The sequence below is a fragment of the Portunus trituberculatus genome, chromosome 38, assembly GCF_017591435.1.
Source record: "Portunus trituberculatus isolate SZX2019 chromosome 38, ASM1759143v1, whole genome shotgun sequence".
NCBI classification, from domain to species: Eukaryota; Metazoa; Arthropoda; class Malacostraca; order Decapoda; family Portunidae; genus Portunus; species Portunus trituberculatus.
The window spans coordinates 17,765,129-17,778,310 of record NC_059292.1 but is presented as its reverse complement, the minus strand read 5'-3'; the positions used below and the strand labels follow the sequence as shown (position 1 = coordinate 17,778,310).

General features: G+C 44.9%; 1 protein-coding gene across 3 annotated transcripts in view; it reads left to right on the top strand.

Moving 5' to 3' along the window:
• The window catches only part of LOC123514963, a 182,177-nt gene that overhangs the window by 69,023 nt on the left and 99,972 nt on the right, over positions 1-13,182 (top strand). The window contains exon 3 of one of the 3 annotated variants that reach the window (XM_045273246.1): positions 328-504. The exons of the other annotated variants lie outside the window; for them this stretch is intronic. The gene's annotated coding sequence lies outside the window, so the exon portion shown is untranslated. Of the gene's footprint in view, positions 1-327; positions 505-13,182 lie in introns of those variants that run through there. 3 annotated transcript variants of the gene reach the window in all.

The window sequence follows — 13,182 nt, the reverse complement described above, 5'->3', positions numbered from 1 at the left end:
ATCAACCTCAGGCATGGGATAAAGCTGATGTAAGCTATGAAAAATAAGGGGCTGCAACATACACTCAGCATCTAAGTTTTTTATACGAGATTCCTTGTCTGCCTCTGAATTATGTAATCCCTGTATATGTTGTATTGACAGGATAATGCTCCTCAACTCGGCCCAGGCAAAAATCTGTTTGACTATTGTGTTAAGACTAAGCTTGATACTATCACAACGATCTAAACAGGCAATTGCGGTGGTATTATCAGAGCGGTTGCGGATGTGAGTGTCCCTGCTATCCTTGCAAAGGGACTGTAAATCCAAGAGGATTGCCTTCAATTCCAGACAATTGATGTGGTCCAGTTCGTCTTGAGCCCAGTGACCCCTAGTCTTGGCATCCCCGACCACAGCACCCCAACCAGTCAGGGAAGCATCACAAAACATTTCAAGTTGGTAGGGGCAGGATCATAGTGACTTTACTAGAGAACCTATGTTATCAACCCACCAGGCAACCAACTCCCGGGCATGACAGTTCAAAAGAACAGGTGAGCTATAATTGCCATAGTGGTTAGCGAGCTCCCTGTTGCACACTATTTCTAAATGTTTATATCTGAATGGGGCCAACTCTACAGCAGGGTCAGAAGCTATGAAAGAGGAGAGTGCAAGTAAGGAAACATCTCTGTTCAGAAGAAGCAAACCGTGTGCCTTTATGTGTTCTTTCTTATGGGATGTCAAGGTGGAAGTCATGTCTACAGAGTTCGAAATCACCCAAAGGAATTCTATCTCTTGGGTGGGTGTTAGGACTGATTTATGAAGATTCACAGTGAGCCCTAAGGAGTCAAGAAGATGCAGGGCATAAGTCACATGAATCCTCAGAGTCTCAGTGGAGTCAGCAATAAAAAGAGAGAGTCCAGTTTAAAGTGATTGTGTTCAACATGATCATTAAGTTCTTATAGATTCAGTATGACTCTGGCAGTACCATCCTTCTCGAGAGTAGGGAACACATTAGGAATGAAACCTGATCCCCTGGTGGACATAATTCTACTATACTTTGTTCAATAAATTTGACCATGCAGTGTTCAGGGCAACACTGTTTGCAGTAGACAAATGTAGGGGACCTGGAGGTTTACTCTGTATGGGAACATTCACAAAAACTATAAGTTTCCTATGAACCATGTCATGAATCCATTTATCAGAAGACAAAAGGTGCCACTGTAACCTAGCATTAAAAATCTTACCCCCACGGAAATTTGCAGGAGTATTAACCAAAGTAGGTACAAGAGGGCTTACCAAAAGTGAGCTCACTGGGGAGTTCTGTTCTGTGCACAGGCCTCCCCTTCCCCTGGGGAGGTCTCTGGCCTAAAAAACCCTCATCTGGGACCATGGGCGTGCCTGTTGTGGGTAGGAAGGCCGGAAAGAGTGTCTACTTGTCTGCCGAGGCGGGGCAAACTGTTTGCCAGGACCCTTGTGAGGACGGAAGGTGGGGCTCCCAAGTTTCCTAGACTTGTCCATTTCCTCACATTTCTTGATGACGTCAAAAGGGAACAAGTCATCCTGGCCCACTTCATGCTCCCATTTGCAGAGCTCTTCAAGAGCAGAGTCATTTACATGGATCCGTGCCACCTCTTTCCTCAGCTGATTAATGTAGTTGACAGCAGAATCAAGGAGTCTGAAGCTGTTATTAAGGCCTTCAAGGTAGCAGGTAATGGGTTGAACATTTCTATTACCAATGTCGCTAATGCAATGGGCAATAGGGACTAAAGCTTTCACAAGCAGGCCATTAGTGAGGGAAAGCCGGGTGTCCACTAACTTCCCCCCAATACTCATAGCTTTGGTGATAGCAGAGTTGGTTATTAGCACCTCTAAGTTTGGCGCATCGTTAGGGAGCTTGATCCTGTCACACGTCTGTTTAACACTGTCAGAAGAGGACCAGCATCTCAGACTCAGGTTGAGGATGGAGGCCAGGTGCTCAGACAAAGGGTCACCCAACTCCTCCTCACCATGGAAGTGGCCTGTGAACTCCTCAAGAACTTTTTGGAAGGCCATATCAGCAACAGGATCATCTTGAGGTTGATAAGCAGTGAACGTGTCCAGATCATCCAGCGGGTCAGACACGGACTCCTGAGATGGGCACTCAGGAGCTGTAATGGCCTCATCCTCCAACGAGGAGACGTCATGGAACCCACTAAAGTTGGCATTGTGTCCCAGTGACACCTGAGGACCTGCTGATTTGTCTAGTTTCTCGATGAAGCCACTCATCAAAGAAGACAGACGGCCCAACTCGGCGTATTGTGGTAGAGATGCGGCTGGCATGTTTACATCACTCAGGCCAGCCACTGGGGGGAGAGAAGATGACCGAGAATCGCAGGTGGCCAGGGTCAGGGAACTGCTACCTTCCTCGGAAGCTTTCTTCTGCTTGGCTGTACAGTCCAGGGGGTCCTTCTCACGACGCTTCCCTTCGGAGGAAGAGGAGAAAGAACGCTGCAGGGTTCCTTGGCCCTTGTCCTGGTCTGATATAACTCAGGACAACTTGAAAAGACTGGTAAGAGAAAACCAAGTCGAGTGAAGAGCAGAGAGAAGAGCGAGCGGACCGTGGGGAGTCTAGCAGTGAACTGGCGTGGAACTGGCGATACGAGCATCTTGTCTAGTATCGGTGACGTCAGTTAAATGGTCGTGAAGTGAAATTATAATGCAATACACAATAAGTTACACAGACAATCAATATTTTTATTAAACAATCTAATTACAGTTCTATTACATTAAGCTTTTTTTTTTCTACATAAGAAAGAATAAAAAATTATGAAGTATATATTGTATACACTGAATCACGCACCTGTATGGGCACGCTGCACTGCATATTTGAATTTTTTTGGTTGAAAAAATTCAATTCATTGTCCTTTTTAAAGCAGTTGAACATGATTTAGATTGCAGTAAATATGGGGACATAAATGAAGAATATTGCTGCAATTTGGATCTTTTTTGGTATTCTTACTGCATGCCAGGTATGGGTTGTTATTTGCCAGCCCGTTATAATAAAAATGACTAACTTCCTGATAATGGCTATCCAGTAAAAAACGTAATGTAGGAATCCAATTTTGAAGATTAATCAATCCGTTTACTAAATGCCAGAATCTGTTATACCATTCTTCTGCTGTTACTGGACTGCTAATTCAGTGTTTGCTGGGTGAACCTTGGTTTTGGGCCAGGAAACCTGGAGTCCCAGGTGCTTCGCCTCCTAGTGCAGTGCCTCTAGAACCATTACCAGAACCTCCAGTGACTCAGCAAAGATTACTGCATCATCGACAAAAACAAGACCTGTAATCTCAGATGCTTCACAATGGCTTTAGTCTACAATTTTGCCTAGTATCCAGTCCATGCAAATGTTCAAAAAGTGATGGAGCAAGCACACATCCCTGCCTCACTCCTGTATTCACAGGGAAGAAGCTGGACATGCCCCCTCCACACTTCACAGCACTCACAGTCCCGGAGTAGAGGCCAGTAAATAGACCAATAATTCTTCCAGGAATTCCATGGAGATGCAGAAGATCCCAGAGTGTCTCTTGATGCACTGAATCAAACGCCTTCTTGAGATCGACATAGGCTGCAAGCATCCCCTGTCGAAACTCACATTGGCGCTCCACCAGTAGCAAAGCTCTAGGATCCAGTCAGTTGTTGACTTATCGGGTGTGAACCCAGACTGTTCAGGTCAGCAGGTGACTGCAGATATGCATCAACAGCAAATGGGCAAGCACCTCACCTTGTACGCTGAGCAGTGTTATACCATGGTAGTTGTTGTAGTCCTGACGGTCCCCTTTCCCCTTCCAGATAGGGATGACCAATCCCTTTTTCCAGTCAGGGGAAATGGTACCTGAATGCCATACAGCACTGAAGACAGCATGCAACCCACAGATCATGGCCTCACCCCTTGCTTTGAGCAGCCCCACACTGATGTTGCAGGTGCCAGCTACCTTTCCACTCCTCAACTTTGACACAGCCTCTTTGACATCAATGGAGGGTACAGTTTTGTCAATGGGTGAATGAGCATCTAGCATCTGTAACCCTGCAGTTTGCAGCTGTCCTCTTGGAGGATCCACCGTGAACAGCTGCTCAAAGTACTCAGCTCAATGAGCCATCTGCCTATTTACTTCCAATACAAGGCGACCATCTGCTGTTCAGATAATCCTCGCCTGAGATGTAGACTTGGAGCGGAGTTTCTTCAGGGCTTGATAGGCAGGTTGGAGGTCATTAGCATTTAGATGACACTCAGCATCCTCAGTGAGACCTCTGACATACCTCTCCTTGTCTCTCCTCAGGAGAGCTCTAGTCCTACATGACAGAGCCCTGTACTGGTCACGGTTCCCAGCAAGTCTGGCAGCATGTCTCTCCTCAATACTGTCCAGCGTCTCTACTGAGGTGAACCCACTCCATGACCTTGGGTGCTCCTCAATGCATTCCTTTGCAGCTTCAAGATCTCACATTTGAAGGTATACCATAGCTCTACTGGATCCTCAAGGGTGTTGAGCTCTCCAAACCAATTGGAGACTGTCACTGCATACTCCTGGGCACATATCAAGTCTTTCAGTTTCTGAAGATGAAACACAGTGTGGTCACATCTTTCTAGGCTTTCTTGACTTGACATGCAGCTTGAGTGTAGCAACAACAAGCCTGTCATCAGTTGCAAAGAATTCAGCAGTCTGAAAAACCCTATAGTTCTGAAGGATCCTCCAACGAGTACTAACAAGGATATGGTTGATCTCCTTCGCTACCCCTCTGGCATTGCTATACCAAGTTCAGCGGTGCAGCGCTGGTCTCTGATACCAAGAACCTGCAATTCTCAACCTTCTGGATCTTGCAAGATTCAGAAGGAAAGAGCTGTTGTCATTCCTGGTACCAGATCCATGGGGACAAACACATAACTCATAGCCAGCTCTCTCAGTGCCAGTGACAGGATTAAAGTTGCCCAAGACAATAAGTTCATCACAACAGGGACACTGATCCAGTACAGAGTCAAGTTTGGTGTAGAACATCTTCTCTTCAGTTTCACACACCTCGGTAGGAGCATATACTGCAACTACAGACATGAAGCCCAGACTGTGCTTCAGCCTTAGTCGCATTATACACTCATCAACTGGAGTAACCTCTACAACGGACAGCTGCAGTCTGCTGAAGATGCCTATGGCTACCCCCCTTGACATGGTGACCATTGCTCATGTTGGACCAATAGTAAGTAAAATCCTTGCTACTGGTCTCGCCACTGCCAGGCCTCCTTGTCTCAGAGAGTCCCACCATATCCACCCTCGGCCTACTGAGCTCACGTTCCAGTGTTTGCTTTTCAGTGAGGCCACGTCACCTGTCAAAGCAGGTACAGTGCCTACTATCCGTAATCTCAGTAAGGAGCGGTTAGTGACGTCCATGGGAATATTACGTGGTTATATTTATTTGCGACATGGTAAGGTTTGTCTTGGTGTTACAGCTGTTCCCATGGCGTCCTCCGACTCGGCGGACGAGCGGCCCATCTTGCCATCCAGCCCCTTGTTGGCACCCAGCAGGCTAGGGGGATGTCCCAGGACTCTGGCGGCGGCTCTGGTGTGGATGCCTATCTTACGGCAAGCGGGAGAGTGTCAAAGCACTCGTCTCGTTCTGGCTCCCGGCTTAGGGGGATGCCTGGTGCTGCCTCATGCCCCCGGCCAGCTGTTTCGCAGGATTCAGCCCCTACTGCCCAGTGGGACATTGTTTTGGAGGCTTTGACTGAGCTGAGAAGGGAGGTTAACCAACTCAAAGCGGACAGAGGTGCTGCTTCTCCCCTGCGGGCGCCGGTAGTGACCGGGGTGGTGCCTTCTCCCCGCTCACCTGTTGTCAATGATGGTGCGGGCCCATCTTCTGGACTTCCATGTGGAGCCTCTCCTGGAAACTTCTCTAGGTTTGTGGCGGGGGCCAGCGATGAAGAGGGGGTTTCTGCCCCGTTATCCACGGACTTGGGGCCATTGCATCAATGTGCAAAGGTTTTTGGGCCACCTAAAGTTGTCTCTGGTGTGATTGACAGTACAGTAGCTGACATGGTGAACTTTGTGTTTGAGAATGGACTGTGTGAGGAGGATCACAAAGCTATCTGTGAGGATGCGTTTGTGATGAGGCCGTCCAATTGCCCTGCACTGGCGCCTGTTGAGTGCAACCCAGAAATTTTGGATGCTTTACGGTTTGATGCCAGGAGGACTGACTTCCACTTGAAGGAAGTTAATAAGGACATTCTGTGAGCAGCTTCAGTTATTACTAAGTCACTGTTGACTTTGGATAAAGTGGCTCAAGAGGAGAAGCACTCAGTGGTGGCACAAGAGGTTCGGGTTCTTAATGGTGCTCTGGCCTTGTTGGGTAATGCCAACTTCAGGAACAACCTAGCATGACAGTATGTGATGAAGCGTGAATTGAACCAGAAGTGTAGTCGTCTCTGCACGGAGAAGGTACCAATGACTAGATTCATTTTTGGGGATGACATCTCAAAGAGTGTAAAGCAAATTGAAGAGTCAGCTAAGCTCAAGTCCACGATTACGACCAAGAAGACATCATTTCCGTGGCGTCTTCCTGGCAACAGGACAAGGGGCTCAGGACCAGGTGCTGCATACTGAGGCTTCTCTTTCCGCTTCCAACCTTACGGATTTTGGAACCGTGGCCTTAGGGATGGTCCACGGGTTTCTCCTGGTTTCCGTGACATGGCGCCAAAAAACGTCAAGAGCCGGGGCGGTTCCAGGCCCTGGCAGTAATCCAGGCAAGTGAGAGTTTTGAAGGTGGCAGGCTTCATAAGTTTGTTGGTGCATGGCGTCAGATCACCAGTGACCCCGTAATTTTAGATTATGTTCAGCATTGTCACCTTAACATTGAGGTGGATTTAATTAGACATCTTTTTTCAAGTAATTTGGAGTACCATTTCAATGAAATGGAACAAGCTATTATTAATGCTGAGATTTCAAAATTGCTAGCACTTAAGGTCATCACAGTCACAACTAGGCATGAGAAGCAAGTGATTTCTCCCATTTTTCTCAGGGCAAAGAAGAATGGGGAGTACAGGATTTTTTTTTTTTTTTTTTTACATTACAAGGGCACTGGCCAAGGGAAAACAAAGTGTTGGAAAAAAAAAATCCCGCTGGTTGCCAGGCCCTGTTAAGAGGAAAGTAGAAAGAGAAAAAACAAAAATCTAAAAGGAGGGTCCAGTTAACGTAAGAGGTGTCTTGACACTCCTCTTTTGAAAGAGTTTAAGTCATAGGCAGGTGGAAATACAGACACAGGTAGAGAGTTCCAGAGTTTACCAGTGTAGGGAATGAAGGAGTGAAGATACTGGTTAACTCTTGCATTAGGAAGATGGACAGAATAGGGATGAGAAGAAGTAGAGAGTCTTGTGCAGCGAGGCCGCAGGAGGGGGGAAGGCATGCAGTTAGCAAGTTCAGAAGAGCAGACAGCATGAAAACAGCGGTAGAAGACAGATAAAGATGCAACATTGCGGCGGTGACTTAAAGAATCAAGACAGTCAGTTAGAGGAGAAGAGTTGATAAGACGAAAAGCTTTAGATTCCACCTTGTTTAGTAAAGCTGTGTGTGTGGATCCCCCCCAGACATGAGAGCCATACTCCATACACGGGCGGATAAGGCCCTTGTACAGAGCAAGCAGCTGGGAGGGAGAGAAAAATGGACGAAGACGCCATAGGACACCTAACTTCTTGGAAGCTGATTTAGCAAGAGTAGAGATGTGAAATTTCCAGTTTAGATTTTTAGTGAAGGATAGACCGAGTGTGTTTAATGTAGAGGAGAGGGAAGTTGAGTGTTATTGAAGAAGAGAGGATAGTTGTCTGGAAGGTTATGTCGAGTAGATAGTTGTAGAAATTGAGTTTTGAGGCATTGAACAAAACCAGGTTTTCTCTGCCCCAATCAGAAACAAGTGAAAGATCAGAAGTTAGGCGTCCTATAGCATCTCGCCTTGAGTCATTTAATTGTTGTTGGGTTGGGCGTCTGTTGAACGCTGTTGAATAATGCAGGGTGGTATCATCAGCATAGGAGTGGATAGGGCATTGAGTCAGATTTAGGAGATCATTGATGAATAATAGAAAGAGAGTGGGTGATAGGACAGAACCCTGTGGAACACCACTGTTGATAGTTTTAGGGAAGAACAGTGACCGTCTACTACAGCAGCAATAGAACGATCGGAAAGGAAACTGGAGATGAAGGTACAGAGAAGGATAGAATCCGTAGGAGGGTAGTTTAGAAATTAAAGATTTGTGCCAGACTCTATCGAAGGCTTTCGATATGTCAAGGCCGACAGCAAAGGTTTCACCGAAGTCCCTAAAGAGGATGACCAAGATTCAGTTAGGAAAGTAAGAAGATCACCAGTAGATCTGCCTTTACGGAAACCATACTGGCAATCAGAGAGAAGGTTGTGAGCTGATAGATGCCTCATTATCTTCCTATTAAGGATAGACTCAAAGGCTTTAGAAAGGCAGGAAATCAAAGCTATAGGGCGGTAGTTAGAAGGATTGGAGTGGTCACCTTTTTAGGGACAGGTTGAATGTGAGCAAACTTCCAGCAAGAAGGATAAATAGAAGTAGAGACACAGATGAAAGAGTTTGACCAGGCTGTGAGCGAGTTCGGAAGCACAGTTTTGAGAACAACAGGAGGGACTCCATCCGGACCGTAAGCCTTCCGAGAATCAAGGCCAGAGAGGGCCAGGAAAACGTCTTTATAAAGAATTTTAATTTTAGGGATGAAGTAGTCAGAGGGTGGAGGAGTAGGAGGAATATGCCCAGAATCATCCAAAGTTGAGTTGGTAGCAAAGGTTTGAGCGAAGAGTTCAGCTTTAGAAAAAGAAGAGACAGCTGTAGAGCCATCTGGATGAAGTAAAGGAGGAAAGACGAAGAAGTAAAGTTGTTAGAGATATTATTGGCTAGATGCCAGAAATCTCGAGAGGATGGTTCTGAACTTGGAGGACTTTAATTTACATATCCCATATCAACATTTTAAAATGGAGGATTTTGAACAGGCCATTAGGCTTATTAGTGCAGGGGACTATTTAACTTCTGTGGACTTAAGACATGCATATTACTTCATTAAGATTGCTGACGAGCAGCAGCAGTTTCTTTGTTTCACCTGGCAGGGGACAGTTTATAGATTTACATGTCTCCCTAATGGGATTTCTGAAGGCCCCAGAATTTTCACTAAGCTCATGAAGCCAGTTTACTCCACTTTGAGGAATAAGGGTTACACCATTACTAGCTTCATTGATGACTCCCTTATTTGTAATAGCTCTTGGGAAGGTTGTTTGGCATGTGTGCAGGACACTTTAGCTCTTTTATGACAACTGGGTTTCTGTATCAATGTGGACAAATCTGTTTTGGTCCCAACTCAGCGGATTGAGTATTTTGGGAATATTATTGACACTGTAACCATGAAAATTTCCCTTCCTGAGCGCAGAGTGGTGACATTAGTGCAGGCTTGTGGGGCACTCATGGGTAAGGATGTTGCACGAATCAGACAAGTGGCTTGGGTCATTGGCTTTCTGGTGGCAGCCACCTCAGTGGTTCTGTTAGGGAAATTGCATTATAGACACCTTGAGACAGCAAAGATTAATGCATTACACACTGCCCAAGGGAACTTTGATGCTATGATGATTATCTCAGAGAATATGAAATCTGAGTTAGCTTGGTCGTGCAGCAATGCAGCAGTGCAGGATAGAGCCATTTTCAGATCAGGGCTTGACATTGTAATATTCAAAGACGCCTCAACAGTAGGGTGGGGCGGCAGTCTGCACCATCAATCTACATGCAGTCAGTGGTCCTTGGAGGAAACGGCTATGCATATTAACGCCTTGGAACTTAAAGCAACTCTCTTTACTTTACAGACGTTTGAACGAGAATTGACGGATAAGCATGTTAAGGTTTTTTGTGATAATACCACGGCGGTCACTTATGTCAATGAAATGAGAGGCACAAAATCTCAAGCTTGCAATGACGTCGCTGTCATGATTTGGGAGTGGTGTATCAAACATAACGCATGGGTGACCTGCTCTCATATCCCAGGGGAAGACAACCTTGTTGCGGATGCAGCTTCCCGAAAATTTAATAGCTGGCATGAATGGAAATTGGATGTGCCTACATTTAGGTTGCTCTGTGCTTTATTTGGGACCCCTTCCATCGACCTTTTTGCATCCCGCTTTTAACAAACAGCTCACTCCATTTTGCTCGTGGAAGCCGGATGCCTTCTCACTTAATTGGGACAAGTTTACACTTCCTTATCTTTTTCCTCCTTTTTTGTTAATTTCTAGGTGCCTCCAGAAAATTCGGGCGAAGAGAGTCAAGGGGTGGATCGTGGTTCCTTTTCGGATGTCACAGCCTTGGATGGGCATGCTTCTATGCATGCTCATCGATCATCCGCAGCTCATACGGAAATCAAGGTACATTCTGACATCCGTCATCAGCCGAATGCCATCCCATCCTGAGTCACACGCAGTTGATGGCATGCCTTCTCTCAGGGGATCCCTCCGACAACAGGGCATACAGGCAGAGGGTGTGTGTATCATCATGGCATCATGGAGACCTGGCACACAGAAACAGTACCTTACACACAGTGGGTCAAAGAAGATACTAGGTTTGGAGGAGAGGGAGCATCGTCAAGACTGGACTTGGTCTTTAGTACAGAGCCAATGGTCATTGAGGAGATGAGGGTGGAGTGCCCTTTAGCAAAGAGTGATCATGCAGTTTTGGAGTTCAAGGTGATAGACGAAGAGAAATCTAGAAGAAATGAAGAATATAAAGTGGGAAGATGGAATTATGCCAAGACAGATTTTGGAAACCTAAAGAAATTCTTTCAAGAGACAAATTGGATGAAATTCAAGAGTGCTAAGGAGCAAATGAAAAGTGGAAGGAATTTATAAAAATATACAAAGAAGGTGAGAAAAATTTGTACCAATAAGACAACATAGAGAAGTTGGAAAGCAGGACTGGTTTAACGATAGATGTGAAAAGGCTAGAACAAGAAAAGAGGATGCATGGAAGAGGTGGAGAAGGAAAAGACGGATTAAGCAGTGGGAAAGTTACAAAAGAGCAAGAAATGAATATGTGTTGATTAGAAGAGAAGAAAGAAAGAAACAAGAAAAGGATATAATTGATAAATGTAAAGACCAACCAAGGCTTTTTTACAGACATGTGAACAACAACATCAAAAATAGAAAGTATTGAAAGTTTAGAAGTAAATGGGTATACAGTGAAGATCCCAGGGAAATGGCAGAGGCTATGAATGGATGCTTTCGGAAGGTATTCACAAAGGAGACTGCTTTTGACAAACCACTGGTAATGGAACAGAAAGGGATTATGAAGGAGTTTCAAGTAACGGTGGAGGAGATCAAGAACATGATGGGGAGTTTAGAAGTGAGAAAAGCTGTGGGACCTGATGGGGTATCAGGATGGATTTTAAGAGAATGCAGGGAGCAATTGGCAGAAAAAGTTTGTGAAGTAATTGATGCCTCATTAAGGGAAGGCGTAGTGCCCCAAGACTGGAAAAGAGCTAACATTGTCCCAATCTATAAATCAGGTAACAAGAGAGACCCATTGAACTATAGACCAGTGTCACTTACAAGTGTGGTAGCTAAGATGTGTGAGAGGGTGGTGAAGACTAGATGGACAGACTTCTTGGAGAAAAATGACATACTTTGTGAGTGTCAATTTGGTTTTAGGAAAGGGCGTTCATGCACGACAAACCTGATATGTTACTATTCGAGGGTGATAGATGTAATACAGGAAAGAGATGGTTGGGCTGATGGAATATATCTGGATTTAAAAAAGGCCTTTGATAAGGTACCACACCAGAGACTGATCTGGAAACTTGAAATGGTAGGAGGAGTGCATGGCAGTTTACTAAAATGGATGGAAGACTTTTGGTAGGAAGAGAAATGAGAACAATAATTAAGGACAGACCATCAGAATGGGGATTGGTGGAGAGTGGAGTTCCACAGGGATCAGTGTTGGCACCAGTAATGTTCGCAGTCTACATAAATGACATGGTGGATGGGGTGTCCAGTTATGTGAGCCTATTTGCAGACGATGCAAAATTGTTACGAAAAGTGAGATGTGACAAAGATTGCGAACTACTCCAGGAAGACTTGGACAGAATATGGAAATGGAGCTGTACATGGCAAATGGAGTTCAACACGACAAAATGCAAGAAAATAGAGTTTGGCAAGAGTGAAAGAAGAATCAGGAGTATGTACAAGATAGGAAATGAAGACATAAAACCAGTCATGAAGAAAAAGACCTTGGGGTGACAATTACCAATGACCTATCGCCAGAGAGACATATAAACAAAATAATTGGAGAAGTATTGAACTTATTGAGGAACATAAGAGTGGCGTTCGTATATCTAGATGAAGAAATGATGAAGAAAATAATTACTGCAATGATAAGACCGAGGCTTGAATATGCAACAATACAGTGGGCTCGAACTTAAAGAAACACATAAGGAAACTAGAGAAAGTACAGAGGGCTGCAACGAAAATGGTGCCTGACTTAAGAGATTTGACTTATGAAGACAGACTGAAAAGAATGCAACTTCCAACCCTGGAAAACAGAAGAAAGGGAGACCTGATAGCAATATACAGAGTGATGATTGGCATGGAAAAAATGGATAGGGAAGATCTGTGTATGTGGAATGGAAGAATGTCGAGAGGGCATGGGAAAAAACTAAAATGGCCACTTATAGGAGAGATGTGAAAAAATATAGCTTCCCTCATAGAAGGGTGGAAGCATGGAATAGTTTAGACGTGGAAGTGGTCAACGCAAGGAATATTCATGATTTTAAGAAAAAGCTGGACATTAATAGATATGGAGACGGGACAACACGAGCATAGCTCTTTTCCCGTATGTTACAATTAGGTAAATACAATTAGGTAAATACATCAGGAGGTGGACACACTTTTGTCATGGAGGGGACATCAATCCCCTTAATCCCACTGTGACGAACATCATCAATTTTCTGACAGCCTCATTTCTCAGAGGTGTGGGGTACAATTCAGTAAACACAACAAGAGGTGCATTATCATCTTTGGGTATTATAGTTGATGGTTTTCCAGCAGGCAGACATCCGTTAGTAAATAGGTTTTTGAAAGGGGTATTCAACTTACGTCCTCCAAAGCCACGATATGACAGGAAATGGGATGTTGAGCCAATAC